General features: G+C 45.7%; 1 pseudogene; it reads left to right on the top strand.

Moving 5' to 3' along the window:
* The first annotated feature begins 1677 nt into the window (after nucleotides 1-1677).
* LOC121845257 overlaps nucleotides 1678-26883 on the top strand; it is a 54715-nt pseudogene continuing 29509 nt past the window's right edge.

The raw sequence follows: 26883 nt of genomic DNA, 5'->3' as shown, positions 1-26883 counted from the left end.
TCTCCCCCATCTCCCCCGAGCATCCATGATCCGACGCTCTCCCCCCCTCCCCCGCAGTTCCATATGCAGAGTTATGCCTCCCCCTCCTCACCCTCTCCCTCCCGTTTGGGGGAGGAAGTCCTTTGGAGCGAGGAAGGTCCTCCGCGGCACTCCCTCCCCCTCCCCCCCGTCGTCCCTCCCCCCCCGTCGTGCCTCCCCCTGCCTCCCCCAGGTCAGGACAAGACCAAGGGACTCCATCCACCTCCCACCCTCCTCCCCCATCTCAATGCGAGCCTCCCCATCTCCCTCCAGACGTAGTTTCTCTCCCGCACCTCGCTCCGCCTCCCCCACCCTCTCCCACCACTCCACGCGTCTCCTGCGACAGGGCGAAACCCCTCTGGTGCGCCCACGGTTCGGAGGTCGCGGCCCCGTTCCCATGGGAACCGTCAGACCTTCCCCCATGGGAAGACGAGGAAGACCGATGGCCCCAACCCAGAACGTCCCTCCCTTTAGAGCCTCAGTCCGCTCCAACCACACTGCCCTCACCCTCTCACCCCGCCTCTCTCCCCGCCTCACTCACCACCCCTCACCCCAGATAGGCCATCGCCCTCCTCTAAGCCACAGGGAGTCGGGAAGGTACCTCCCTGGGAGACCCGTAGGCCGTGGTCGTCCCCTGATAAAGAGACAGTCTATTCGCGGGCCGGGCATGCCACCTCCCTCTCCCCAACCCTCTCTCAAATGCTACCCTCCCCTCTCCCCTCACCTCTCCCACCGCCCCTCCTCTCCTCACCCCTCCATACGTGCCTCCCCCCTACTCCCCCGCGCCCCGTCCCCGGACCCCTACTCTGACTCTTACGCCCAGGACCCCTATGGTCATTCAGAGCAGTTCGTTCCCTCCTCCCCAATGCTGCAGGGGGCGCTCCAGAACCAAACCCTCCGTAATGCGTCATTCACTTCTCCTCGCTTGCGGCCCATGTCACCGTACGCCCAACAGGTACCGGAGTACGCCCAGCCTTCCTCTCCCATGCTCCAGGGGGCGCTCCAGAATCAACAGCTACGTAACGCCTCTTTCACCTCCCCACTACAACAGCCTATGTCGCCCTATGCTCAGGATATGGGGGGGTTATGAAGACCCTATGATGCCTTCCTCCCCCATGCTCCAGGGGGCGCTCCAGAACCAACAGCTACGTAATGCCTCATACGCGTCACCGTTACAACGACCCATGTCCTCCTATGGATCTATGGGCGGGTATGATGAACCTCTCCCCCTTCCTCCCCGATGCTAGGCAATGCTCTTCAGAACCAGGCGCTACGTGGAGCCTCGTTTGGAAGCCCGGCATTACAGCGTCGTGGGAACCCGTACGGTCCAGTGGTGACCCAATACGACTACCACTCCGAGCCCGGCCCCTCCCCTCTACTCCACAATGCCCTGCAGAACGCCAACATGAGGAACGCCTCCTTTGGAACCCCGATGCTCCAGCGCCGAGGGGGCAACCCCTTCGGACCCGTTGTCCCTGACTACTACGGAGCATTGCAGAACCCACAGATGCGACAGATGGTTCAATCCCGGGGTGGCCTCCTTCCGCTCCGTTCCCCTACGGACCGCTACAACCTGAGCCCCGGTTTGGCAACTCCCTCCAGAACCACAGAGTCCATGGGACGATCGTCACAGATCCACCGAACCTAGCGGCGGCTCTCATGAACCCGGCGCTAAAGACGGCATCGTACACCTTACCGGATGGTACCATCGCTATCGGACCCCAGCAGCAGAAGAATCCGAACCTCTCAGCGGCATTATCGAACCCTTACCTCAAATCAGCGTCGTATACTCTACCAGACGGTACCATTATCATAGACCCCAGGAAACCGGTCTCACCGTCCCTCGGCCGCGCGCTCCAGAACCCAGCGATGATGAACACTTCCTACACTCTGCCGGACGGAACCATTAGAGACCCCAATGCTCCCATCTCTCCTAACCTGTCTTCCGCGTTAAACAACCCTCACCTGAAATCAGCCTCGTATACGCTCCCTGACGGTTCGATTATCATCGACCCCAGGAAACCCAGATCTCCGAACCTCCTGGCGGCGTTATCCAACCCGTACCTGAAGACGATCTCCTACGAGCTCCCAGACGGTTCTATAATCATCGATCCGCGGAAACCCACCTCGCCCAATCTGTCCTCGGCGCTCCTGAACCCGGCGATGCGGAATGCCAGCTACGCCCTAGAAGGAACTGTGATCACCGATCCCAACGCTCCGATCTCTCCGAACCTGTCTTCCGCATTGATGAACCCACACCTGAAGTCAGCCTCCTACACGCTACCGGACGGTTCTATCATCATCGACCCACGGAAACCCCGGTCCCCGAACCTGCTGGCAGCTCTACAGAACCCGTATCTGAAGTCAGTATCTTACGAACTGCCTGATGGAAGCGTCATCATCGATCCTCGTAAGCCTCGCGGGCCAGACCTGTCGGGAGCTCTGTCAGGCGCCCTGTCGCAGAACCAGGACCTGATTAACCAGAAACGGTACCGACTTGGGGACGGAGCCCTTGTGATCCCTGGGCAAAAGCCCCGCCTCGGCGTCGCCCTGATGAACCAGAACATGAGGAAGGTCAGTTACTGTTTCCTGTCTGTAACTGTTTACTTGATGCCAATGACGACTTCCTCAATAACTGTTTCTTGTTTCAGTGACTGTTTCCTGTGTGTCAATGACTGTTTCCTGTTTCAGTGACTGTTTCCTGTGTGTTAGTGACTGTTTCCTGTTTGCCAGTTACTGTTTCCTGTGTGCCAATGGTTGTTTCCTGTAAGTCAGTGGCTGTTTCCTGTCTGCCAGTGACTGTTTCCTTTTTCCTGTGTGTTAGTTTGTTCCCTTTGTGTTAGTGACTGTTACCTGTTTCCTGTGTCTCAGCGACTGTTTCCTTTTCTCCTGCAGGTGGACTATCGTCTAGGTGACAGCGGGGCGCTGTCCGTCCGGCCCACCAACCCCAGGCTCTCTGAGGCGTTGCAGGAGAACCGGGATCTCCTGAGCCCAAACCGGTACCGGCTGCCGGAACGCAATATGCTGATGCGGAAGTTTGGGAATCCGTACCTGGACGAGGCCCTGCAGAACACACAGCACCTCCGTTATGCATCGTACAGGTTGGTTACCAGGCTGCAGGTAGAACTCTTTGCGGTTCCAGGTCAAACCCTAAAAGTTTACAGGTAGAACCTTTTTACCAAACCGTAATTTGAGGGCTCTTCGTTGAGCGAAAAGCTTTTACCTGGAATCGAAACGGCTTCTCCAACAGAGATAGCAGAATAACTCTTTAGGGTTCTGGGTTCTGTTTCTAAGAGTCTAAGAGTGCACCCAGCTGTAATTTAAGTGTACTGTATCCCTGTTATCTTTAAGTAAATACAGTTCCACTTCTTCTTTTTCTTCCAGACTGCCCCCGGGGCTTCAGGGGCAGGATAACCGCTACGCTGTGGTTCCGCCGTACGGGCCGCGATCTGGCCACTGGGCTGGCAACGCACGCTCCGGCCAGGAGGGGGATGATGTCTGGGCCTCCGAGAGGGTTCTACCGCACGGAACTGTGCAGAACCTCACCAAGTGGTCCATGTACCGCGAGGTCATGGAGTCGGAGGGCATCACTCCCGCAGCACCGGGAAAACTGGAGGGAACGGGGGAACCGGACTGGACCCCTAATAGAGAGGGGGAACCCAACAGCTGGTACGAGAAGGTAGGACAACCTCTACTCAACAGTCTTACCTTAATTCTTGGTCTGACAAACATCGCTGTAGCTCTGCAACCTGTAACCACAGATGCGGAAGGGAGATATCGGTAGATTGAGATGCATCCAATGCAAAAAAAACAGATGTCTCTACATTAAACTGACAGATTTTGATGGCTCTCCCTAGTCTTACCGGCTCTGGCTCTCCCCTAGTCTTACCTTGCTCTGGCTCTCGCCTAGTCTTACCTGGCTCTCCCCTAGTCGTACCTGACTCTGGCTCTCCCCTAGTCTTACCTGGCTCTCCCCTAGTCTTACCTGGCTCTCCCCTAGTCTTGCGTGGCTCTGGTTCTCCCCTAGTCGTACCTGACTCTGTCTCTCCCCTAGTCTTATCTGGCTCTCCCCTAGTCTTACCTGGTTCTCCTCTAGTCTTACCTGACTCTGGCTCTCCCCTAGTCTTACCTGGCTCTGGCTCTCCCCTAGTCTTACCTGGCTCTCCCTAGTCTTACCTGGCTCTCCCTAGTCTTACCTGACTCTGGCTCTCCCCTAGTCTTACCTGACTCTGGCTCTCCCCTAGCCTTACCTGGCTCTCCCCTAGTCTTACCTGGCTCTCCCCTAGTCTTAACTGACTCTGGCTCTCCCCTAGTCTTAGCTGGCTGTCCCTTAGTCTTATCTGGCTCTCCCCTAGTCTTACCTGGCTCTCCCCTAGTCGTACCTGACTCTGGCTCTCCCCTAGTCTTACCTGGCTCTCCCCTAGTCTTACCTGGCTCTCCCCTAGTCTTACCTGGCTCTGGTTCTCCCCTAGTCTTACCTGGCTCTCCCCTAGTCTTACCTGGCTCTGGTTCTCCCCTAGTCTTACCTGGCTCTGGCTCTCCCCTAGTCTTACCTGGCTCTGGCTCTCCCCTAGTCTTACCTGGCTCTGGCTCCCCCTAGTCTCTCCCTTAGTCTTATAGAGCTCTCCCATTGTCTTACCTGGCTCTGGCTCTCCCCTAGTCTTATCTGGCTCTCCCCTAGTCTTACCTGGCTCTGGCTCTCCCCTAGTCTTACCTGGCTCTCCCCTAGTCTTTCCTGGCTCTGGCTCTCCCCTAGTCTTACCTGGCTCTTGCTCTCCCCTAGTCTTACCTGGCTCTGGCTCCCCCTAGTCTTACCTGGCTCTCCCCTAGTCTTAACTGGCTCCCCCTAGTCTTACCTGGCTCTGGCTCTCCCTAGTCTTACCTGGCTCTCCCTAGTCTTACCTGGCTTCCCCTAGGATCTCCCCTAGTCTTACCTGGCTCTCCCCTAGTCTTACCTGGCTCTCCCTAGTCTTACCTGGCCCTTTAGGCTCTCCCTAGTCTTACCTGGCTCTACGCTCTCCCCCCTAGTCTTACCTGGCTCTGGCTCCCCCTAGTTTACCTGGCTCTCCCCTAAATCTTAACTGGCTCCCCCTAGTCTGACATGGTTCTCTGGTCTTATCCCCCTAGTCTTACCTGGCTCTGGTTCTCCCTAGTCTTACCTGGCTCTGGCTCTCTAGTTTTGCCTGGCTCTGCAGTAGTCTTACCTGGCTCTCCCCTAGTCTTACCTGGCTCTCCCTAGTCTTACCTGGCTCTGGCTCTCCCCTAGTCTTACCTGGCTCTCCCCTAGTCTTTCCTGGCTCTGGCTCTCCCCTAGTCTTACCTGGCTCTTGCTCTCCCCTAGTCTTACCTGGCTCTGGCTCCCCCCTAGTCTTACCTGCCTCTCCCCTAGTCTTAACTGGCTCCCCACTAGCCTTAGGACCCATAGGGTTAGGATCCGTAGGGATAGGACCCATAGGGTTTAGGATCCATAGGGTTAGGACCCATAGGGTTATGGTTACGATCCTTATGGTTAGGATCCATAGGGTTAGGATCCATAGGGTTAGGATCCATAGGGTTAGGATCAATAGGGTTAGGACCCATAGGGTTAGGACCCATAGGGTTACGGTTAGGATCCATAGGATTAGGGTTAGGACCACTAGGGTTAGGACCCATAGGTTTAGGATCCATAGGGTTAGGACCCAAATCAAATCAAATCAAATTTTATTTGTCACATACACATGGTTAGCAGATGTTAATGCAAGTGTAGCGAAATGCTTGTGCTTCTAGTTCCGACAATGCAGTAATAACCAACGAGGGTTCGGATCCATAGGGTTTGGACCCATAGAGTTAGGGTTAGGATACATAGGGTTAGGGTTAGGACCCATAGGTTTAGGATCCATAGGGTTAGGACCCATAGAGTTAGGATCCATAAGGTTTGGATCCATAGGGTTAGGATCCATAGGGTTAGGGTTAGGATCCATAAGGTCAGGACCCATAGGGTTAGGGTTAGGACCCATAGGGTTAGGATCCATAGGGTTAGGGTCCATAGGGTTAGGACCCATAAGGTTAGGACCCATAGGGTTAGGACCCATAGGGTTAGGATCCATTTATGATCCATAGGGGTTAGGACCCAGAGGGTTAGTTAATGTAGGGTTAGGACCCATAGGGTTATAGTTAGACCCATAGCAGTTAGGACCCATAGGGTTAGGACCAATAGGGTTAGGATCCATAGGGCTAGGATCCATAGGGTTAGGGTTAGGACCCATAGGGTTAGGATCCATAGGGTTAGGATCCATAGGGTTAGGGTTAGGACCCATAGGGTTAGGATCCATAGGGTTAGGGTTAGGACCCATAGGGTTAGGACCCATAGGGTTAGGATCCATAGGGTTAGGATCCATTGGGTTAGGACCCATAGGGTTAGGACCCATAGGGTTAGGGGTTCCATAGGGTTAGGATCCATAGGGTTAGGACCCATAGGGTTAGGGGTTAGGACCATAGGGTTAGGACCCATAGATAGGGTTAGGACCCATAGGGTTAGGATCCATAGGGTTTAGGACCCATAGGGTTAGGGTTAGGACCCATAGGGTTAGGATCCATAGGGTTAGGATCCATAGGGTTAGGACCCATAGGGTTAGGGTTAGGACCCATAGGGTTAGGATCCATAGGGTTAGGATCCATAGGGTTAGGACCCATAGGGTTAGGGTTAGGATCCATAGGGTTAGGATCCATAGGGTTAGGATCCATAGGGTTAGGACCCATAGGGTTAGGACCATAGGGTTAGGATCCATAGGGTTAGGACCCATAGGGTTAGGATCCATAGGGTTAGGATCCATAGGGTTAGGACCCATAGGGTTAGGATCCATAGGGTTAGGATCCATCGGGTTAGGATCCATAGGGTTAGGACCCATAGGGTTAGGGTTAGGATCCATAGGGTTAGGACCCATAGGGTTAGCATCCATAGGGTTAGGACCCATAGGGTTAGGGCCCATAGGGTTAGGACCCATAGGGTTAGGATCCATAGGGTTAGGACCCATAGGGTTAGGATCCATAGGGTTAGGACCCATAGGGTTAGGATCCATAGGGTTAGGATCCATAGGGTTACGAGTTAGGATTAGGACCCATAGGGTTAGGATCCATAGGGTTAGGATCCATAGGGGGTTAGGATCCATAGGGTTAGGTTAGGACCCATAGGGTTAGGATCCATAGGGTTAGGACCCATAGGGTTAGGGTTAGGATCCATAGGGTTAGGATCCATAGGGTTAGGATCCATAGGGTTAGGATCCATAGGGTTAGGACCCATAGGGTTAGGATCCATATGGTTAGGACCCATAGGGTTACGGTTAGGATCCATAGGGTTAGGATCCATAGGGTTAGGATCCATAGGGTTAGGACCCATAGGGTTAGGGCCCATAGGGTTAGGATCCATAGGGTTAGGACCCATAGGGTTAGGATCCATAGGGTTGGTACCCATAGTGTTGGGATCCATAGGGTTGGTACCCATAGGGTTATGGTTAGGACCCATAGAGTTAGTATCCATAGGGTTAGGACCCATAGGGTTAGGATCCATAGGGTTAGGATCCATAGGGTTGGTACCCATAGGGTTATGGTTAGGACCCATAGGGTTAGGGTTAGGACCCATGGGGTTAGGACCAATAGGGTTAGGATCCATAGGGCTAGGATCCATAGGGTTAGGGTTAGGACCCATAGGGTTAGGATCCATAGGGTTAGGATCCATAGGGTTAGGGTTATCCATCCATAGGGTTAGGATCCATAGGGTTAGGAGGGTTAGCCCATAGGGTTAGGATCCATAGGGTTAGGATCCATAGGGTTAGGATCCATAGGGTTAGGATCCATAGGGTTAGGACCCATAGGGTTAGGGCCCATAGGGTTAGGATCCATAGGGTTAGGACCCATAGGGTTAGGGCCCATAGGGTTAGGATCCATAGGGTTAGGACCCAGAGAGTTAGGATCCATAGGGTTGGTACCCATAGTGTTGGGATCCATAGGGTTGGTACCCATAGGGTTATGGTTAGGACCCATAAGGTTAGGATCCATAGGGTTAGGACCCATAGGGTTAGGATCCATAGGGTTAGGATCCATAGGGTTGGTACCCATAGGGTTAGGATCCATAGGGTTGGTACCCATAGGGTTATGGTTAGGACCCATATTGTTAGGGTTAGGACCCATAGGGTTAGGACCAATAGGGTTAGGATCCATAGGGCTAGGATCCATAGGGTTAGGGTTAGGACCCATAGGGTTAGGATCCATAGGGTTAGGATCCATAGGGTTAGGGTTAGGACCCATAGGGTTAGGATCCATAGGGTTAGGGTTAGGACCCATAGGGTTAGGGTTAGGGTTACCCCATGGGTTAGGACCCCTAGGGTTAGGATCCATAGGGCTAGGATCCATAGGGTTAGGGGTTAGGACCCAACGAGGGTTAGGATCCATAGGGTTAGGATCCATAGGGTTAGGATCCATAGGGTTAGGATCCATAGGGTTAGGGTTAGGACCCATAGGGTTAGCATCCATAGGGTTAGGATCCATAGGGTTAGGACCCATAGGGTTAGGATCCATTGGGTTAGGACCCATAGGGTTAGGGCCCATAGGGTTAGGATCCATAGGGTTAGGACCCATAGGGTTAGGATCCATAGGGTTAGGATCCATAGAGTTTAGGACCCATAGAGTTAGGGTTAGGACCCATAGGGTTAGGATCCATAGGGTTAGGACCCATAGGGTTAGGGTTAGGATCCATAGGGTTAGGGATAGGACCGATAGGGTTAGGATCCATAGGGTTAGGACCCATAGGACCCTGGTCAACAGTAATGAACAAAAGATGTGGTCAGTGTGAATGAGAGTCAATGCTAAGACATTGTACAATAATCTTCCACTGAGTGACTGTGTCTGTGTCCGGAGGAGATTTAACAGATTGATCTCTGAGGTTAAATCCTTATCGTAAGTGTAGGGGTGTTAACCCCAGTGTCCTGGCTAAATTCCGAAACTGGCCCTCAAACCATCACGGTCACCTAACAATCCCCAGTTTACAATTGGATGATTCATCCCCCTCCTCTCCTCTGTAACTATTCCCTAGGTCGTTGCTGCAAATGAGAACCTGTTCTCGGTCAACTTACCTGGTTAAATAACGAATAAATACATTAACAGTTACAGAGAAAACATGACAACACAGAGCGTTGAGTACCACAGGGTCTAACAGAGTTAACCTGACAACACAGAGCATTGAGTACCACAGGGTCTAACAGAGTTAACCTGACAACACAGAGCATTGAGTACCACAGGGTCTAACAGAGTTAACCTGACAACACAGAGCATTGAGTACCACAGGGTCTAACAGAGTTAACCTGACAACACAGAGCATTGAGTACCACAGGGTCTAACAGAGTTAACCTGACAACACAGAGCATTGAGTACCACAGGGTCTAACAGAGTTAACCTGACAACACCACCAACTACCCAGGCAGACAGACAGACAGACAGATGGTAGCGTCCCAACTCGCCAACAGCCAGTGAAAGTGCGCCAAATTCAAAACAACTACAATCTTATAATTAAAATTCCTCAAGCACACAAGTATTTCACATCATTTTAAAGATAACATTTTTCGTTAATCCAGCCACAGTGTCTGTTTTCAAAGATGCACCACTGATTTCGAAAGCACCACAAACGATTATGTTAGGTCACCACCAACTCACAGAAAAACACAGTCATTTTTCCAGCCAAAGAGTGGAGTCACAAAAAGCACAAATAGAGATAGAATTAATCCCTAACCTTTGATGATCTTCATCAGATGACACTCACGGGACTTGATGTTACACAACACATGTATAATGAAGTGTATGTTTCGTTCGATAAAGTGCATATTTATATCAAACATTGGCGCATTACGTTCAGTAGTTCCAAAAACATCCGGTGATTTTGCAGAGAGCCACATGAATTCACAGATATACTCATCATAAATGTTGATGAAAATACAAGTTTTACACATGGAATTAGAGATATACTTCTCCTTAACCTTTTGTGACTAGAGGGCAGTATATGCGGGATGGGGAGCTAATGCAACCGCTGTGTCAGATTTTTTTTTTAAAACGTTATGGAAAAAGCAAACCAAGCAATAATCTGAGTACAACGTTCAGACAACAAAGCAGCCCAAAAGATATCTGCCATATTGGGTAGTCAACATTACTCAGCAATAACATTATAAATATTGACTTACCTTTGATGATCTTCATCAGAATGCACTCCCAGGAATCGCAGTTCAACAATAAATGTTTGTTTTGTTCGATAATGTCCATCATTTATGTCCATATAGCTTATTTTGTTAGGGCGTTTGCTAAACAAATCCAAACGCGCATTCAGGTCCAGCCGAACGTCGGACGAAAAGTTCAGAATGTTATATTACAGGTCGTAGAAACTTGTCCAGCTAAGTATAGAATCAATCATTGGGATGTTTTTATCATAAATCTTCAATAAAGTTCCAACCAGAGAATTCCTATGTCTGTAGAAAAGCAATGGAACGTGAGCTAACTCTCTTGGGACTGCGCGTCAGAGCCTGTGGCACTCTGCCAGACACCTGGCTCAATTCCCTCTCATTCACCCCAACTTCACAGTAGAAGCCTGAAACAAAGTTCTAAAGACTGTTGACATCTAGTGGCCTTATGAAGTGCAATATAACCCATATCCCACTGTATCTTCAATAGGGGCTGAGTTAAAAAACTACAAGTGTCAGATTTCCCACTTCCTGGTTAGATTTTACTCAGGTTTTCGCCTGTCATTGGAGTTCTGTTATACTCACAGACATCATACAAACAACAGTTTTGGAAAATTCAGAGTGTTTTCTATCCAATACTACTTATAATATGCATATATTAGCATCTGGGACAGAGTAGCAGGCAGTTTACTCTGGGCACCTTATTCATCCAAGCTACTCAATACTGCCCCCATGTCACCAAGAAGATGTGTGTGTGTGTGTGTGTGTGTGTGTGTGTGTGTGTGTGTGTGTGTGTGTGTACAGATCTACTCCATCAGGTGTATCCCCACGGTGCCTCACAGGGTGAAGCCTTGGGCGTACGGCATGGAAGACATGACACAGATGGAGTAAGAACACTACTTCCTGTGTGTCAGCAACTACTTCCTGTGTGTCAGCAACTACATCCTGTGTGTCAGCAACTACTTCCTGTGTGTCAGCAACTACTTCCTGTGTGTCAGCAACTACATCCTGTGTGTCAGCAACTACTTCCTGTGTCAGTAACTCCTGTGTGTCAGCAACTACATCCTGTGTGTCAGCAACTACATCCTGTGTGTCAGCATCTACATTCTGTATGTCAGCAACTACTTCCTGTGTGTCAGTAACTACTTCCGGTATGTCAGTAATTACGGCCTGTGTGTCAGTACATCTTGTGTGTCAGTAACTGATGCCTGTGTGTCAGTAATTACTTCTGGTGTGTCAGTTACTGTTTCCTGTCTGTCAGTAACATCTTCCTGTGTATCGGTGACTACGTTATGTGGACCAGTCACTGCTTCCTGTGTGTCAGTAACTACTTCCAGTGTGTCAGTTACTGTTTCTGGTGTGTCTGTGACTACTTCCTGTGTGTCTATAACTGTTTCCTGTGTGCCTGTGACTACTTCCTGTGTGTTTGCAGGGAGCTGAATGAGACCACAGTGCTGATGAACCTGAAGAAGCGTTACGACCAGGAACTCGTATATGTAAGAACTCAACTCGTACATTGTACTCACTCATATACTCTCGTACTGTCATGATAAACATTTATGAGCTTATAGTTGAACATCATTAGTCTATCAAATAAATAAACAAATAAAATGCAAAAAAGTATTTAGTCAGCCACCAATTGTGCAAGTTCTCCCACTTAAAAAGATGAGAGAGGCCTGTAATTTTCATCATAGGTACACTTCAACTATGACAGACAAAATGAGAAAAAAAATCCAGAAAATCACATTGTAGGATTTTTAAATAATTTATTTGCAAATTATGGTGGAAAATAAGTATTTGGTCAATAACAAAAGTTTATCTCAATATATTGTTGGCAATGACAGAGGTCAAACGTTTTCTGTAAGTCTTCACAAGGTTTGACACACTGTTGCTGGTATTTTGGCCCACTACTCCATGCAGATCGCCTCTAGAGTAGTGAAGTTTTGGGGCTGTTGCTGGGCAACACGGACTTTCAACTCCCTCCAAAGATTTTCTATGGGTTGAGATCTGGAGACTGGCTAGGCCACTCCAGGACCTTGAAATGCTTCTTACGAAGCCACTCCTTCATTGCCCGGGCTGTGTGTTTGGGATCATTGTCATGCTGAAAGACCCAGCCACGTTTCATCTTCAATGCCCATGCTGATGGAAGGAGGTTTTCACTCAAAATCTCACAATACATGGCCCCATTCATTCTTTCCTTTACACGGATCGTCCTGGTCCCTTTGCAGAAAAACAGCCCCAAAGCATGATGTTTCCACCCCCATGCTTCACAGTAGGTATGGTGTTCTTTGGATGCAACTCAGCATTCTTTTCCTCCAAACACGGCGTGTTGAGTTTTTACCAGAAAGTTATATTTTGGTTTCATCTGACCATATGACATTCTCCCAATCTTCTTCTGGATCATCCAAATGCTCTCTAGCACACTTCAGACGAACGTGGACATGTACTGGCTTAAGCAGGGGGACACGTCTGGCACTGCAGGATTTGAGTCCCTGGCAGCGTAGTGTGTTACTGATGGTAGGCTTTGTAGACATACAGTGCCTTGCGAAAGTATTTGGCCCCCTTGAACTTTGCGACCTTTTGCCACATTTCAGGCTTCAAACATAAAGATATAAAACTGTATTTTTTGTGAAGAATCAAAAACAAGTGGGACACAATCATGAAGTGGAACGACATTTATTGGATATTTCAAACTTTTTTAACAAATCAAAAACTGAAAAATTTGGCGTGCAAAATTATTCAGCCCCCTTAAGTTAATACTTTGTAGCGCCACCTTTTGCTGCGATTGCAGCTGTAAGTCGCTTGGGGTATGTCTCTATCAGTTTTGCACATCGAGAGACTGAAATTTTTTCCCATTCCTCCTTGCAAAACAGCTCGAGCTCAGTGAGGTTGGATGGAGAGCATTTGTGAACAGCAGTTTTCAGTTCTTTCCACAGATTCTCGATTGGATTCAGGTCTGGACTTTGACTTGGCCATTCTAACACCTGGATATGTTTATTTTTGAACCATTCCATTGTAGATTTTGCTTTATGTTTTGGGTCATTGTCTTGTTGGAAGACAAATCTCCGTCCCAGTCTCAGGTCTTTTGCAGACTCCATCAGGTGTTCTTCCAGAATGGTCCTGTATTTGGCTCCATCCATCTTCCCATCAATTTTAACCATCTTCCCTGTCCCTGCTGAAGAAAAGCAGGCCCAAACCATGATGCTGCCACCACCATGTTTGACAGTGGGGATGGTGTGGTCAGGGTGATGAGCTGCGTTGCTTTTACGCCAAACATAACGTTTTGCATTGTTGCCAAAAAGTTCCATTTTGGTTTCATCTGACCAGAGCACCTTCTTCCACATGTTTGGTGTGTCTCCCAGGTGGCTTGTGGCAAACTTTAAACGACACTTTTTATGGATATCTTTAAGAAATGGCTTTCTTCTTGCCACTCTTCCATAAAGGCCAGATTTGTGCAATATACGACTGATTGTTGTCCTATGGACAGAGTCTCCCACCTCAGCTGTAGATCTCTGCAGTTCATCCAGAGTGATCATGGGCCTCTTGGCTGCATCTCTGATCAGTCTTCTCCTTGTATGAGCTGAAAGTTTAGAGGGACGGCCAGGTCTTGGTAGATTTGCAGTGGTCTGATACTCCTTCCACTTCAATATTATCGCTTGCACAGTGCTCCTTGGGATGTTTAAAGCTTGGGAAATCTTTTTGTATCCAAATCCGGCTTTAAACTTCTTCACAACAGTATCTCGGACCTGCCTGGTTTGTTCCTTGTTCTTCATGATGCTCTCTGCGCTTTTAACGGACCTCTGAGACTATCACAGTGCAGGTGCATTTATACGGAGACTTGATTACACACAGGTGGATTGTATTTATCATCATTAGTCATTTAGGTCAACATCGGATCATTCAGAGATCCTCACTGAACTTCTGGAGAGAGTTTGCTGCACTGAAAGTAAAGGGGCTGAATAATTTTGCACGCCCAATTTTTCAGTTTTTGATTTGTTAAAAAGGTTTGAAATATCCAATAAATGTCGTTCCACTTCATGATTGTGTCCCACTTGTTGTTGATTCTTCACAAAAAAATACAGTTTTATATCTTTATGTTTGAAGCCTGAAATGTGGCAAAAGGTCGCAAAGTTCAAGGGGGCCGAATACTTTCGCAAGGCACTGTATATAGGTAGTGTCCTGGTCTCGGTGAACCCCTTTAAGATGTTCAACATGTACCTCTCTGTCTCTAGACATATATAGGTAGTATCCTGGTCAACATGTACCTCTCTGTCTCTAGACATATATAGGTAGTGTCCTGGTCTCGGTGAACCCCTATAAGATGTTCAACATGTACCTCTCTGTCTCTAGACATATATAGGTAGTATCCTGGTCAACATGTACCTCTCTGTCTCTAGACATATATAGGTAGTATCCTGGTCTCGGTGAACCCCTATAAGATGTTCAACATGTACGGGACAGACGTGGTGCTGCAGTATGAAGGACGCGGGACAGCAGACAACCCTCCGTAAGAACACGCTGACTCTGTGTGTGTGTGTGTGTTATTCTCATGTGTGAGGTTTGTGTTGCTATGCGGCTGGCTGGTTGCCAGGGAGAATATTCGTATTGATTGTCCTGACATATTACATCTAGTATCCAGAGAACACACACACACACACTTCACAACACACACGCACACACACACACATACACAAACACACACACACACACTTTACAACGACACACAGTAACACACAGTAAGTAACAGGAGAGGGGAGAGCCTGTGTGAGTGGATAGGATGACTCTGTCCTGTACTGAGTCACCAACCCCCTGACTCTACCTGGGGTGGCAGGTAGACTAGTGGTTAGAGTGTAGGGGCGGCAGGTAGACTAGTGGTTAGAGTGTAAGGGCGGCAGGTAGACTGGTGGTTAGAGTGTAGGGGCGGCAGGTAGACTAGTGGTTAGAGTGTAAGGGCGGCAGGTAGACTAGTGGTTCGAGTGTAGGGGCGGCAGGTAGCCTTGTGGTTAGAGTGTAGGGGCGGCAGGTAGACTAGTGGTTAAAGTGTAGGGGTGGCAGGTAGACTAGTGGTTCGAGTGTAGGGTCGGCAGGTAGCCTTGTGGTTAGAGTGTAAGGGCGGCAGGTAGACTAGTGGTTCGAGTGTAGGGGCGGCAGGTAGCCTTGTGGTTAGAGTGTAGGGGCGGCAGGTAGACTTGTGGTTAGAGTGTAAGGGCGGCAGGTAGACTAGTGGTTCGAGTGTAGGGGCGGCAGGTAGCCTTGTGGTTAGAGTGTAGGGGCGGCAGGTAGACTAGTGGTTAGAGTGTAGGGGCAGCAGGTAGACTAGTGGTTAGAGTGTAGGTGTGGCAGGTAGACTAGTGGTTAGAGTGTAGGGGTGGCAGGTAGACTAGTGTTTAGAGTGGAGGGGCGGCAGGTCTCATTTATGAATGGTTCAGTACCCGGTCAGTCTCAGGATGAATGGTTCAGTACCCGGTCAGTCTCAGGATGAATGGTTCAGTACCCGGTCAGTCTCAGGATGAATGGTTCAGTACCCGGTTAGTCTCAGTATGAATGGTTCAGTACCCGGTCAGTCTCAGGATGAATGGTTCAGTACCCGGTCGGGTCTCATTATGAATGGTTCAGTACCTGGTCAGTCTCAGTATGAATGGTTCAGTACCCGGTCAGTCTCAGGATGAATGGTTCAGTACCCGGTCAGTCTCAGTATGAATGGTTCAGTACCCGGTCAGTCTCAGTATGAATGGTTCAGTACCCGGTCAGTCTCAGTATGAATGGTTCAGTACCCGGTCAGTCTCAGGATGAATGGTTCAGTACCCGGTCAGTCTCAGTATGAATGGTTCAGTTCCCGGTCAGTCTCAGTATGAATGGTTCAGTACCCGGTCAGTCTTATAGATGTGTACCACTCTTTGTTCTTCTCTCCCAGGCATCTGTTTTCCATCGCCAGTGTTTCCTACACCACCATGATGGATGCTAAACACAACCAGTGCATCATCATCAGGTACAAGTCAATGTAATGTTGTGATAACGCTGTGATAATGGTGTGATAATGTTGTGATGGCGTTGTGATAATGTTGTGATAATGATGTGGTGGTGTTGTGATAATGTTGTGATAACGATGTGATTGTGTTGTGATAATGCTGTGATAATGTTGCCACATTATGGAATACTGGAATATCACAGATAATGTGTTGTAGTGGGGATAATGTATACTGTAGACAGTACCTTCAGAATGGATTCACACCCCTTGTGATTTTGTACACATTTCTGTGATGGTGTTGTGATAATGTTGATACATGGATTGTGTTGTGATAATGCTGTGATAATGTTGCCACATTATGGAATGCTGGAATATCACAGATAATGTGTTGTAGTGGGGATAATGTATACTGTAGACAGTACCTTCAGAATGGATTCACACCCCTTTTTACACGTTTCTGTGATAATGTTGATACATTATGGAATGCTGGAATATCACAGATAATGTGTTGTAGTGGGGATAATGTATACTGTAGACAGTACCTTCAGAATGGATTCACACCCCTTGGCTTTTTACACGTTTCTGTGATAATGTTGACACATTATGGAATGCTGGAATATCACAGATAATGTGTTGTAGTGGGGATAATGTAACTGTAGACAGTACCTTCAGAATGGATTCACGCCCCTTTTTACACGTTTTTTTGTTGTTACAGCCTGAATTTATAATTAAGATTTATTTAAGGTCACTGACCTACAAACCACATAATGTCAACGTGGAATTATGTTTTTTCAAAATATTTACCAACTAAAAATGAAAAGCTTTACATGTGTTGAGTCAATACGTGGTTGTTATGTCAAGCCTAAATAAGTTCAGGAGTACAAATATGCTTGCCTTGTAAAAAAATATATATATGTACACTATTGGTCAAAAGTTTTAGAACATCTACTCATTCAGTATTTCTTTATTTTTACTATTTTCTACATTGTAGAATAATAGTGAAGACATCAAAACTATGAAATAACACATAAGAAATCATGTAGTAAGCAAATAAGTCTTAACCAAATCAAAATATATTTTATATTTCAGATTCTTCAAATAGCCACACTTTTTGAACACTTCACATTCTCTCAACCAGCTTCACCTGGAATGCTTTTCAAACAGTCTTGAAGGAGTTCCCACATATGCTGATCACTTGTTGGCTGTTTTTCCTTAAGTCTGCTGTCCTACCAATCCCAAACCATCTCAATTTGTTTGAGGTCGGGAAATTGTGGAGGCCAGTTCATCTGATGCAGCAGTCCATCACTCTCCTTGGTCAAATAGCCCTTACACAGCCTGGTGGTATGTTGGGTCATTGTCCTGTTGAAAAACAGAAGATAGTCCCACTAAGAGCAAACCAGATGGGATGGCGTATCGCTGTAGAATGCTGTGGTAGCCATGCTGGTTAAGTGTGCCTTGAATTCTAAATAAATCACAGACAGTGTCACCAGCAAAGCACCTCCACACCATCACACCTCCTCCTCCATGCTTCACGGTGGGAAATACACATCCGTTATCATCCATATCATCCGTTCACCCTCACCACGTCTCACAATGATGCTGCAGTTGGAACCAAAGGACAGATTTCCACCAGTCTAATGTCCATTGCTCGTGTTTCTTGGCCCAAGCAAGTCTCTTCTTCTTATTGGTGTCCTTTAGTAGTGGTTTCTCTAGAGAAATTCGACCATGAAGACCAGATTCATGCAGTCTCCTCTGAACAGTTGATGTTGAGATGTGTCTGTTACTTGAATTCTGTGAAGCATTTATTTGGGCTGTAATTTCTGAGGCTGGTAACACTAATGAACTTATCCTCTGCAGCAGAGGTAACTCTGGGTCTTCCTTTCCTGTGGCGGTCCTCATGAGAGCCAGTTCCATCATAGTGCTTGATGGTTTTTGCAACTGCACTTGAAGAAACTTTCAAAGTTCTTGAAATTGTCCTTATTGACTGACCTTCATGTCTTCAAGTAATGATGGACTGTCGTTTTTCTTTGCTTATTTGAGCTGTTCTTGCCATAATACAGACTTGGATTTTTACCAAATAGAGCTAATTTCTGTATACCACCCCTACAACATAACTGACGGGCTCAAAAACATTAAGAAGGAAAGAAATTCCACATATTAACTTTTAACAAGGTGCACCTATTAATTGTAATGCATTCCAGGTGACTACCTCATGAAGCTTGTTGAGAGAATGCCAAGAGTGTGCAAAGCTGTCATCAAGGCAAAGGTTGGCTATTTGAAGAATCTCAAATATAAAATATATTCTGATTTGTTTAACTTCAGGATTGGTGTCCAAGACGGTTGAGCTAACGTAGGCTAATGTGATTAGCCTGAGGTTGTAAGTAACAACATTTCCCAGGACATAGGCATGTCTGGTATTGGTAGAAAGCTTAAATTCTTGTTAATCTAACTGCACTGTCCAATTTACAGTCGCTATTACAGTGAAATAATACCATGCTATTGTTTGAGGAAAGTGCACAGTTATGAACTTGAAAATGATTGAAAAAAACAATTAGGCACATTTGGGCCGTCTTGATACAACATTTTTAATAGATATGCAATGGCTCATTGGATCAGTCTAAAACTTTGCACATGCAGTGCTACCATCTACTGGCCAAAATCGAAATTGTGCCTGGGCTGGAATAATACATTATGGCCTTTCTCTTGCATTTCAAAGACAATGGTACAAATGAATTTTTAAAAAGTTTAAAATGATCTTCTACCAGATATAATGTGTTATATTCTCCTACATTCCTTTCACATTTCCTCCAACTTCAAAGTGTGTTCTTTCACATGGTATCAATAATATGCATATCCCTGCTTCAGTTCCTGAGCTATAGACAGTTAGATTTGGTTATGTCATTTTTTTTAAAGGGTCTGATGCTCAAGAGATTTACTACATGATTCCATGTGTGTTATTTCATAGTTTTGATGTTTCACTATTATTCTACAATGTAGAAAATAGTTTTTTTAAATAAAGAGAAACCCTTGAATGATGTTCTAAAACTTTTGACCGGTAGTTTATATAATAATAAACATCTCTGTAAACATCTCTCATCTCTGTAGCCCACACATACAATTATCTGTAAGGTCCCTCAGTTGGGGTATTATATTTCAAACACAGATTCAACCACAAAGACCAGGGAGGTTTTCCAATGCCTCGTAAAGAAGGGCACCTATTGGTAGATGGGTAAGAAAAACTAAAAAAATATTGAAGATCCCTTTGAGCATGGTAAAGTTATTAATTACACTTTGGATGGTGTATCAATACACCCAGTCACTACAGAGGTGCAGGCGTCCTTCCTAACTCAGTTGCCGGAGAGGACGGAAACCGCTCAGGGATTTTCACCATGAGGCCAATGGTGACTTTAAAACATTTAGAGTTTAATGGCTGTGATAAGAGAAAACTGAGGATGGATCAACAACATTGTAGTTAATCCACAAAACTAACCTAAATGACAGAGAGTGAAAATAAGGAATAACATACAGAATAAAAAATATTCTAAAACATGCATCCTGTATGCAACAAGGCACTAATGTAATGCCCCAAAAAATGTGGAAAAACAATTAACTTTTTGTCCTGAACACGAGCATAGTGGTGGCTGCATCATGTTATGGTTATGCTTGTAATTGTTAATGACTAAGGAGCTTTTCAGGATAAAAAGAAATGGAATGGAGCTAAGCACAGGCAAAATCCTAGACGAAAACCTGGTTCAGTCTGCTTTCCAAAAGACACTGGGAGATGAATTCACCTTTCAGCAGAACAATAACCTAAAACACAAGGCCAAATCTACACTGGAGTTGCTTATCAAGAAGACAGTGAATGTTTCGAGTAACATTTTTGACTTAAATATATCTGAAAATCTATGGCAATTCTTGGAAATGGTTGTCTAGCAGTGATCAACAACCAATTTGACAGAACTTGTGGAATGTTGAAAAGAATAACGTGCAAATGTTGCACAATCCAGGGGTGGAAAGCCCTTAGAGACTCACCCAGACAGACTCACATCTTCAAACGCCGCCAAAGGTGCTTCTACAAAGTTCTGACTCAGCGATGTGAATACTTATGCAAATCTGATATTTCTTTATTTAATATTCAATACATTCACCAAAACATCTAGAAAACATGCATTCACTTTGTCATTATGAGGTGTTGTGTGCAGATGGATGGGTGAGAAAAAATACATACATTTAATCCATTTTGAAGTCAGGCTGTAACACAACTAACTGTGGAATCAAGTGAAGGGGTATGAATACTTTCTGAAGGCACTGTGGATAATGTACTGCTACTGGGAGTGACGATACTGATAATGGTGTTAATGCTTCAGTAATGCTTCAGTAATGCAGTTTGCCTTGAAAATATTGATAGTGCATTCATTTGGGTTCATATTTGTTAGTATTGTTTGATATTGGTTGATAATCTTGAAAACGTTGGTAATATTAATAATGTGTTTCAATGGGAAGACTGATCATGTTGATAATGGTTTGATGTTGATATGGTTTAATGTTGATAATGGTTTAATGTTGATATGGTTTAATGTTGATAATGGTTTAATGTTGATATGGTTTACTGTTGATAACGGTTTAGTGTTGCTAATGGTTTAATGTTGATCATGGTTTAATGTTGATAATGCTTTAATGTTGATAATGTGTTTCAGTGGGGAGAGCAGGTCAGGGAAGATTGAGAATGACGATAATGTGTTTCAGTCGGGAGAGTGGATCAGGGAAGACTGATAATGATGTTAATGTGTTTCAGTGAAGAGAACGGGTTACGGAAGACTGATAATGATGTTAAAGTGTTTCAGTGAAGAGAACGGGTCAGGGAAGACTGACAATGATGTTAATGTGTTTCAGTGAGGAGAACGGGTCAGGGAAGACCGATAATGATTATGATAATGTGATTCAGTGGGGAGAACGGGTCAGGGAAGACTGATAATGATGTAATGTGTTTCAGTGAAGAGAACGGGTCAGGGAAGACTGATAATGATTATGATAATGTGATTCAGTAGGGGGAACGGGTTAGGGAAGACTGATAATGATGTTGATAATGTGATTCAGTAGGGAGAACGGGTTAGGGAAGACTGATAATGATGTTGATAATGTGATTCAGTAGGGAGAATGGGTCAGGGTATATTGATAATGATGATAATGTATTTCAGTGGGGAGAGCGGGTCAGGGAAGACTGAAGCCACGAAAATGGTCCTGCGTTACCTGACAGCTATACATCACAAACGCAACATTACACAACAGGTAAACACAACATTACACAGCAGGTAAACACAACATTACACAACAGGTAAACACAACAGGTAAACACAATGTTACACAGCAGGTAAACACAACATTACACAACAGGTAAACACAATGTTACACAGCAGGTAAACACAACATTACACAACAGGTAAACACAACATTACACAGCAGGTAAACACAACATTACACAACAGGTAAACACAACAGGTAAACACAATGTTACACAGCAGGTAAACACAACATTACACAACAGGTAAACACAACATTACACAGCAGGTAAACACAACATTACACAACAGGTAAACACAATGTTACACAGCAGGTAAACACAACATTACACAGGTAAGGTAAACACAACATTACACAACAGGTAAACACAACATTACACAACAGGTAAACACAACATTACACAACAGGTAAACACAACAGCAGGTAAACACACAACAGGTAAACACAACATTACACAGCAGGTAAACACAACAGGTAAACACAACATTACACAACAGGTAAACACAACATTACACAGCAGGTAAACACAACATTAAACACAACATTACACAGCAGGTAAACACAACATAAACACAACATTACACAGGTAAACACAACAGTAAACACAACATTACACAACAGGTAAACACAACATTACACAACAGGTAAACACAACATTACACAAGGTAAACACAACATTAAACACAACATTACACACACAGGTAAACACAACATTACACAACAGGTAAACACAACATTACACAACAGGTAAACACAACAGGTAACACAACATTACAACATTACACAACAGGTAAACACAACATTACACAACAGGTAAACACAACAGGTAAACACAACATTACACAACAGGTAAACACAACATTACACAACAGGTAAACACAACATTACACAACAGGTAAACACAACATTACACAGCAGGTAAACACAACATTAAACACAACATTACACAGCAGGTAAAACACAACATTACACAACAGGTAAACACAACATTACACAACAGGTAAACACAGCATTACACAACAGGTAAACACAACATTACACAGGTAAACACAACATACACAACAGGTAAACACAACATTACACAACAGGTAAACACAATTACACAACAGGTAAACACAACATTACACAACAGGTAAACACAACATTACACAACAGGTAAACACAACATTACACAACAGGTAAACACAACATTACACAACAGGTAAACACAACAGGTAAACACAACATTACACAACAGGTAAACACAACGTTACACAACAGGTAAACACAACATTACACAACAGGTAAACACAACATCACACAACAGGTAAACACAACATTACACAACAGGTAAACACAACATTACACAGCAGGTAAACACAACATTACACAGCAGGTAAACACAACAGGTAAACACAACATTACACAGCAGGTAAACACAACATTACACAGCAGGTAAACACAACATTACACAGCAGGTAAACACAACATTACACAACAGGTAAACAGGTAAACACAACATTACACAACAGTTAAACACAACAGGTAAACACAACAGGTAAACACAACATTACACAGCAGGTAAACACAACATTACACAACAGGTAAACACAACATTACACAGCAGGTAAACACAACATTACACAACAGGTAAACACAAGATTAAACAGCAGGTAAACACAACAGGTAAACACAACAGGTAAACACAATATTACAACAGGTGTACATGTAAACATACTGACCGTAACTTCCTGTTATTACCCTAACTGTTGTCTCTCTCTCTCTCTCCCTCCGTCTCTGACCCCCCCAGATTGAGGTAATGTGTCTGTAGCTTTTGTTGCGGTTGCAGTGGTTGTTGGTTGTTGTTCCCATAGTAACTACTGTTAGCAACCCTAGTAACTACTCCTAGTACTGATTGTTTGTCATGGTAACAGATCCTGGAGGCCACGCCCCTGTTGGAATCCTTTGGGAATGCCAAAACGGTCCGGAATGACAACTCTAGCCGCTTTGGGAAATATGTGGAGATATTTCTGGAGGAGTGAGTACTGCGCTTACATTATTACGTTGCCACAGTCAATCAATCAATCAATCAGGTAGAAGCATTTCATCACATTACAACACCTATAAACCTAGAGAGGAACCAGGCTATGAGGAGTGAGTAGTGTATTTACGTTAATTTGTTACCACAGTCAATCAGTCAATCAAATGTATTCATGAAGCCCTTCTTATATCAGCTGATGGGAGCGGGAACTCTGTGTACCCCATGTTACCACGGTAATTCTGTCTATACGCCACATTACCACGGGAACTCTGTATATACCCCACGTTACCACGGTAACTCCGTCTATACCCCATGTTACCATGGTAACTCTGTCTGTACCAGTGGAGGCTGCTGAGGGGAGGACAGAGTGACTGGAAACCACGTGTCTGAAGCATTTGATACCGTTCCTCTGATTCCGCTCCAGCCAATACTACGAGCCTTCACTCCCTAATTAAGGTGCCACCAACCTCCTGTGGTCCGTACGCCACGTTACCACGGTAACTCCGCTGGTGTAACAGGGCGGTGGCTACAGTATCAGTGACACCCTGATGTTGGACAGGTACACGGTGTGACACGGTGTGAGCTGAACTCCCATAATGCTCAGTCATACGTGACTTATTAATGAACCGTGGGTTACTTAACACTGAGAGACAAGAGAACTCACTGTGGTGTGTGTGTGTGTGTGTGTGTGTGTGTGTGTGTGTGTGTGTGTGTGTGTGTGTGTGTGTGTGTGTGTGTGTGTGTGTGTGTGTGTGTGTGTGTGTGTGTGTGATGTGTGTGTGTGTGTGTAGGGGTGTGATCAGTGGTGCCATAACGTCTCAGTATCTGCTGGAGAAGTCCCGCATCATCTTTCAGGTGAGACACACACACACACCACACCACATCAGTGAGTTGTTGAGGTGGAGAGGGCCAGCTGTAGATCAGTGAGTTGTTGATAAGGAGAGGGCCAGCTGTAGCTCAGTGAGTTGTTGATAAGGAGAGGGCCAGCGCTGTAGCTCAGTGAGTTGTTGATAAGGAGAGGGCCAGCTGTAGATCAGTGAGTTGTTGATAAGGAGAGGGCCAGTTGTAGATCAGTGAGTTGTTGATAAGGAGAGGGCCAGCTGTAGCTCAGTGAGTTGTTGACGTGGAGAGGGCAGCTGTAGCTCAGTGAGTTGTTGATAAGGTAGCTCAGTGAGTTGTTGACCAGCTGTAGCTCAGTGAGTTGTTGAACGTGGAGAGGGCCAGCTGTAGCTCAGTGAGTTGTTGACGTGGAGAGGGCCAGCTGTAGCTCAGTGAGTTGTTGACGTGGAGGGGCTACAGCTATGATGCTTCAGAGAGGGGAGGGGCAGGTAGCCTCCACTGGTAAAGATGTTGAGCAGGCAGTCAAACACTGGAAGACGTTTCTGAGGGACAGAGTGAAAACTTGACATAGGCACTTCTTACGTTTTTTTGTGTGGGACTGAAAAAAATGCCCCGAAACGTAAAATAACTTTCTTAACTGGTTCCCATGTTTCTAAATAACGGTTCTGTTCCAGAACAGTATAGATCACTTTCGTTCCGGGTTCTGTTTCTGTTCCTCATTTTCCAGTTTTCTGTACTGTTCCCTGAACCAGTTCCAACCCCAGCTATGTTGTACTGTATCTTCTAACCCATATGTGTTGTGTGTGTGTGTGTGTGTGTGTGTGTGTGTGTGTGTTCAGGGTAAATCAGAGAGAAACTACCACATCTTCTATGAGATGCTGTCTGGTCTGGAGCCTCACCAAAAGATCGCTGAGTTTTACCTGCAAGAGGCGGAGACATGAGTTTTGACCTCAACCAGGTAGGGCCACTGTACACACACACACACACACACACACACACACACACACACACACACACACACACACACACACTGTACACAGAATAGGTTGATTCGTCCTCCAATAATGTCTTTAAAGGTGCAACGTTGAGAAATCACACCTCCATTTCCAGGTTGATAAAATAGTTTGTCAAATTTCGTTTACGTGACAAAACGAGCAAGTCTAGTGTTTGGTGGAGAGGGCCAGCTGTCTCCAGTGAGTTGTTGACCACTGATGTAAAGATGTTGGTAAAGATGTTGAGCTCTAAACCGCTGTGAAATATATTTTCCATAATCAAAAAATATTGTTGTTTTAGAAGTTTACTGAATGTAAAATACGCAAAAACAAAATGTTAAGACCGGTTCTGTTCCAGCATAGATATTGCGCACATAGAACAGTTACCACATTTTAGAATGGCTTTCAATGAGAATGACAGATCTATAACATATAGAACAGATCTACCTCTTCTTAGACTGGCTTTCAATGAGAATGACAGATCTATAACACATAGAACAGATCTACCTCTTCTTAGACTGGCTTTCAATGAGAATGACAGATCTATAACACATAGAACAGATCTACCTCTTCTTAGACTGGCTTTCAATGGGAATGACAGATCTATAACATATAGGACAGATCTACCTCTTTTTAGACTGGCTTTCAACGAGAATTACTTATTGATAACACACATTTCTATGTGAATTTGGTCGGGTCAACAGAATGGTGTGGGTCGTACCCCAACAACAGAATGGTGTGGGTCACACTCCATTTCCAACAACAGAATTGTGTCAAATTTCGGTCATTCCCCAACAACAGAATGGTGTTTGGTCCTCTAAACAGAATGGTGTGGGTATATTTTCCATAATCAAAAGAATGGTTGTTTTAGAAGTTAACGTGTAAAAGACCAACAACAGAATGGTGTGGGTAGATATTGCCCATAGAACAGAATGGTGAATGGCTTTCAATGAGAAACAACAGAATGGTGTGGAACAGTTCTACCTCTTCAACAGAATGGTTTGGGACAGATCCCAACAACAGAATGGTGTACCTCTTCTTAGACTGGCAGAATGGTGTGACAGATCTATAACACATACAACAGAATGGTGTGGGGCTTTCAATCCCAACAACAGAATGGTGTGGACAGATCTACCTCTTTTTACAGAATGGTTTGGGTTACTTATTGATAACAACAGAATGGTGTGGGGGCGTAACCCAACAACAGAATGGTGTGGGTCGTACCCAACAACAGAATGGTGTGGGTCATTCCCCAACAACAGAATGGTGTGGGTCATTCCCAACAACAGAATGGTGTGGGGCGTACCCCAACAACAGAATGGTGTGGGTCGTACCCCAACAACAGAATGGTGTGGGTCGTACCCCAGCAACAGAATGGTGTGGGTCATACCCCAACAACAGAATGATGTGGGTCGTACCCCAACAACAGAATGGTGTGGGTCGTACCCCAACAACAAAATGGTGTGGGTCGTACCCCAACAACAGAATGGTGTGGGTCGTACCCCAACAACAGAATGGTGTGGGTCGTACCCCAACAACAGAATG

Source organism: Oncorhynchus tshawytscha, unplaced genomic scaffold, assembly GCF_018296145.1.
Source record: "Oncorhynchus tshawytscha isolate Ot180627B unplaced genomic scaffold, Otsh_v2.0 Un_contig_7217_pilon_pilon, whole genome shotgun sequence".
Taxonomy (NCBI): domain Eukaryota; kingdom Metazoa; phylum Chordata; class Actinopteri; order Salmoniformes; family Salmonidae; genus Oncorhynchus; species Oncorhynchus tshawytscha.
The sequence above is the reverse complement of the archived record's forward strand: the minus strand, read 5'-3'. Positions and strand labels throughout refer to the sequence as shown.